General features: G+C 39.7%; 1 pseudogene; it reads left to right on the plus strand.

The window, feature by feature from the left end:
* The first annotated feature begins 5,068 nt into the window (after positions 1-5,068).
* Positions 5,069-5,172, plus strand: LOC118662374 (annotated as a pseudogene).
* The last annotated feature ends 587 nt before the right edge of the window (positions 5,173-5,759 follow it).

A 5,759-nucleotide genomic window follows, 5' to 3' on the forward strand; every position in this document is an offset into this window, starting at 1 on the left:
CATGAGATACCCCTGGGGAATTCCTGAAACCAAAGGACTTGAGCTGCTGCGGCGTGAATGGAGGTAGAGACTAACTTCTGCCTTGGCACCATTTTTTTTTAACCCTGTTGACCCCCAAGTGAAGCTAGATTGGGAAATAGCATTTCAGTAAGTTCACTGCTCTCCACCCTCTCCAATTTCTTTGTGCTTGGCCTTGCCTTTGAAACTAAATATTTTTAAAAAGAAGGAAATTTTATCTGCAACAGGGTTTTAGGTAGCTTGGAGCATTTGAGATCTTTGGTCTTCTGAAGAGGTCCTCCATTTAATATATTTATTTATGAAAGATATTTCAAAACACTGTTAATATGATTTTATATTAAGATTTATGAAATTTGACCTCAACACAAATTTTGTGCCCACACTTTCTCAACCCAACCATACCCTCTGGGGAAAAAGTTTCACCTAGACATCTCCTTCCTTGGAGAAGGATGTAGAAAAAAATGTTTTCATTTCTAAGCTAGAGAGACATGAGGGAAACTTAGACCAATCAATTTTTGCAACACACAGATGAATGTCCATCCATTCATTTTTATTTAATTCTTTCATTCTCTCCATCTCTCTCTCTCTCTCTCTCTCTCTCTCTCTCTCTCTCTCTCTCTCTCTCTCCTCATAACCCTGTGGATCCCAGATTGAATCTCATCATAACACTTTCTCAGAACCATCTAAGCCCACATTTGTGCAACTCTTATATGAACCCCTATAGCTCTCCATTTGTTCCAGCTGTGACCCACATTGTATCCATCATCTCTGAATTTGTGTCCAAACCTGTTCTCCTTATTTGACTGTAAGCTCCTTACTACTAATGGCTGTAGCTTACTTATCCCCCAAGTCCTGTGCTCAAGAATAAATGGTAATTAATCATTAATAAAATTGGTGAATGGCCTGCAGCCTCAGTATAAGTGTAAAAACAATTAATCTAATATAGGCTCTGGAGGACTCAGGCCTGAACCAATGGCTCCTCCACAGTTTTAACCACCACTCAAAACAACTGGCCTTGGTGAAGATACTGCTTCAGCGTATGTCTGAGATTTTGCTGCCTGTGTATTCTTCTAGTATTTTTATAGTTTCCCATCTTACATTTAAGTCCTTTATCCATTTTGAGTTTATTTTTGTGAATGGTGTAAGTTGGTGGTCTAGTTTCATTTTTTTGCATGTATCTGTCCAATTTTCCCAATACCATTTATTGAAGAGACTGTCTTGCCTCCATTGTATGTTCTTGCCTCCTTTGTCAAATATTACTTGAACATAGTGGTTTGGGTCAATTTCTGGGTTCTCTATTTTATTCCATTGATCTATATGTTTGTTTTTGTGTCAGGACCAGGAAGTTTTGAGAACAGTGGCTTTGTAATACAGCTTGATATCTGGTATTGAGATCCCACCTACTTTGTTCTTTCTCAGGATCGCTGCAGCTATTCGGGGTCATTTTTTTTTATTCCAGATGAATTTTTGGATAGTTCATTCTAGGTCTATGAAATATGCCATGGTATTTTAATGGGGAATGCATTAAATCTATAGATTGCTTTGGGTAGCATGGGCATTTTAATGATGTTGATTCTACCAATCCATGAACACAGTATGCTCTTCCATCTGTTTATGTCTTCCTCTATCTCTTTTTTCAGTGTCCTGTAGTTTTCTGGGTACAGGTCTTTTACCTCTTTAGTTTATTCCTAGGTATCTTAATTTTTTTGGTGCAATATTAAATGAGATTGTTTTTTTAATCTCTCTTTCTCTAAGTTCACTATTGGTGTACAACAATGCCATAGGTTTCTGGGTGTTAATTTTGTATCCTGCTACATTGCCAAATTCATTTCTTAAGTCTAATAATTTTTTGATGGGTTCTCTAAGGTTTTATTTGTACAGTATCATGTCACCTGCGAATAATGACAGTCAGTTTTATGTCTTCTTTTCCAATTTGGATGCCTTTTATTTCTTCTTCTTGTCTAATTGCTATGGCTAGCACTTCCAGTACTATGTTGAACAGGAGTGGTGAAAGTGGGCATCCCTGTCTTGTCACTGATACAGTTCCTAGGGCAATGTAAACTAAAGAGAAAATAAACAAACGGTACTACATCAAAATAAAAAGCTTCTGCACAGAAAAAGATGCCATCAACAAAACAACAAGAAAACTCACTGCATGGGAGAACATATTTGCCAATGTTATCTCTGATAAGGGTTTAATCTCCAAAATTTACCGGGAACTCATACAACTCAACAAAAGGAAGATAACCCAAACAAAAAATGGGCAACGGACCTAAATAGATACTTTTCGAAAGAGGACATAAGGAAGGCCAAGAGACATATGAAAACATGCTCAAATCACTAATCATCCAAGAGATGCAAATCAAAACAACAATGCGGTAACATCTCACACATGTCAGAATGGCTATCATCAACAAATCAACAAATGACAAGTGCCGGCGAGGATGTGGAGAAAAAGGAACCCTTGTGCACTGCTAGTGGGAATGCAGACTGGTGCAGCCACTGTGGAGAACAGTATGGAGTTTCCTCAAAAAACTAAGAATGCTACACTGCAGTAAAAAAGAAGGAATTCTTACCATTTGCAACAGCATGGATGGAACTAGAGAGCATTATGCTAAGCGAAATAAGCCAGAGAAGGATAAATATCACATGATCTCACTCATTTGTGGAATATAACGAACATAAACTGATGCACAAAAACAAGTCCAGAGACAGAGAAGCATCGATCAGACCATCCAACCTCAGAGGGAAAGTAGGGGAGGGTGGGGGTAAGGGGGAGAGATCAACCAAAGAACTTGTATGCATGCATATAAGCCTAACCAATGGACACAGACACCGGGGGGCGGGGGTAGAGGGGTTGAGGGGCAATGGGGAAATAAGGACACATATGTAATACCTTAATCAATAAAGAAAAAGCAGTTGTAAAAAAAACAAATAACTGGCCTCTTTAAATTCTAAATTGCATCAATCGTGTCAAAAATGTTAGTTGCAGCACTGAATCCTTCTGTTTTTCACTTAGCAGGCACAATAGGACTTGGAATATGGGAGGCCACTGCCAGCTTCTCTTATTCTTACAGCTGCAGTGTTCACTACAGCGGAGAACCCAGAGCTACCAGTATGCCTACTAACGTGTCCATGCTTCGAACAAAGAGGTTCCTAAGTAGACACCTAGGGGTTTTAGTGAAAGAAAAATTGCCTTTGTATTGGTAAGGGGATGAGCTACCACAGTCAAAGGGAGGGAATTATGGGTAAGAGGATGTGCCTGACTAAATATAAAGCCCATTAAAGCACATTGCAGTTAAAGATCACTCCTTAAAAAGCCCCGTTGAAAATGAACCTCTGAAGGGTTGAGCCAAGCAGCCTACTCTGTCCCTGGAAGGACATAAAGGGCCTCTGCTGGGTAAAAAGGAAAAGGAAAGAGCAGTCAGCTGGACCTGGCTTCTCCTCTCTCCGTTTCTTTAGGTCTCCTTGCCCCCACTCTGCAGACTTCAGTCTAGTACAGTGGTCGGCAAACTGCGGCCCCTTGAGTGTGGCTCTTCCACAAAACACCACGTGCCGGCGCGCACGTACAGTGCGATTGAAACTTCGTGGCCACACTCAAGGGGCCAAAGAGCCACATGTGGCTCACGAGCCGCAGTTTGCCGACCACTGGTCTAGTATAACTAATCTCAATGCTCACCTTAACTCTCTCATGTGGGGTTCGCTTTCGTTCACTTCACCTGAAATAGAGTTTAAACTGCAAACCATCCTGCTTATGTGTTGCTGGATTGTATTCCTGTAGAGTTATTGGCCCAGACTTGTGTATTCCAAGGAATATTCGTGGGGAGAGGGAGAGTAGTGTTTATTGAACACCTATTGTGTGAATGATATTAAGTTAAGTCTTTTATGAGAAGTCATATTTAATTCAAACAAGAAATTATCTCTCTCTTCCAGAGGAAGTAAATATATTGATTTTAGACCATATATATTTCTATCAACTCCCCAATGCATCACTAGTAGTTTTGTCCATTAACTAGTAGTTTTGTTTGTTTGTTTGTTTGTTTTCTGCAGGACTCTCCTCATAATCACACCTGTTATTCATTGCCATGCAACATCTGCCAACTTTGACACCACTTCAGGGTGCCTATTTGATGCATAGCATCACCATTCTCTACTTTCTTTGCAATACCCATCAATTACATTTTCAATCAACAAAAATATATTGAATGACTGCTGGGTCTTATTACATTAGTTGCTGAGAATATTAAGAATAATTAGATTTAGCCCTTGCCACCCAGGAGGCAACAGAGACATGTAATCAAGTAAAAAAATGATATAGTAGAGTAAGTACAATGAAAAGCAAAGGCAGATGTAGGGTTTGTGGAGCCAGAAGCTTAGCAATTTGGAATGTACTCTCTAAGAAAAATAATACAAAACTTTAAAAGTTATCTTTGAATATTAATGATAAAATATCCAAATACAATACTAATTATTTTAAAAGAATGAATAGCTTATACATAATAAAATTAAAAAAATAACCTATGCTATTATTAATTAACATACACCTGTTTAATATCTTTTCTCTACATTTTTACTGCAAATTATTTAATTTCCTTTTTGTATGACATCAGTTTCATAGAATATTATCTAGATAGATAGATAATCTAATATTTCTTCTAGCAACTTGATCCAGGTTATTTATTCTTATTTTTTATAGAAAAGTTTATTTTACCTGCACAAGTTTTTACTGGTAATACCATATAAATGTTATGTTTCCCTTAAGTTTAGAAGAAAATATTGCAAGAGTATTTGGTGTATGAACTATGAGATTCAGAAGAATTTCCCTAAACTAGCTTCCAGTCCCTCACTTATCAAAACTTGCTTCCACTTAGCTACATACACACTCGTTTCTTGCCACTAAGTATTCATCCATTTTGTGACACACCTTGGCCCCTGTGCCTCTTAGTCATGATGCCAATTCATCTGGCATGTAGAGTAGTTCAAAGACTCTGAGAAGTTGTTTCTATGCTATAGACTAAAGTGACAGTTGAATAATTATAAATAAGCCCTTATCGCTTCTCGGCCTTTTGGCTAAGATCAAGTGTAGTGTCTGTTCTTATAAATAAGCCCAACAGAATGCGTTTCTGACCCAACTTTACTTTAGGTGGATCCTTAAAGTGCCCACGCCACCCCAACAGTGTCAACAAGTGTGGAGAGATGACAGAAGTTAGAATACAAAGAGGCATCGGACTGAGGTTAAAATACCTGATTTATGTTCATTTTTAAAGCAGACATTGTCTGCCCTAGCCAGTTTGGCTCAGTGGATAGAGCATCGGCCTGCGGACCGAAGGGCCCTGGGTTAGATTCCGGTCAAGGGCACGTACCTCAATTGCAGGCTCTGCCTGGGCCCGGGCTTCTCCCTGGCCCCCACTCTGCCTGACCAGGGCTCTGCAGGAGGCAACCATTCGATGCGTTTCTCTCACATTGATGTTTCTCTCTGTCTTCCCCTCTCTCTTTCACTCTCTTTAAGTCAATGGGAAAATATCCTAGGGTGAGGACATATATATTGTCTGGAGTGCTGGTTTCTGGGCTGGCTCCTGGCCTGGTGGGGCTACTATATGTCTCCTCTAAGCAGTGTATCCCAAGGGCACCAGGAAACATGTATTAGGATTTATGAGCCTCCCTCCACGGACAAATACAGCAACGGCACTGGGTACCCTGTGACTGCAGACGGTGGATGCTCCTCCCATCAGTCTGTGGTG

The sequence above is a fragment of the Myotis myotis genome, unplaced genomic scaffold (assembly GCF_014108235.1).
Source record: "Myotis myotis isolate mMyoMyo1 unplaced genomic scaffold, mMyoMyo1.p scaffold_m19_p_8, whole genome shotgun sequence".
Lineage (NCBI taxonomy): Eukaryota > Metazoa > Chordata > Mammalia > Chiroptera > Vespertilionidae > Myotis > Myotis myotis.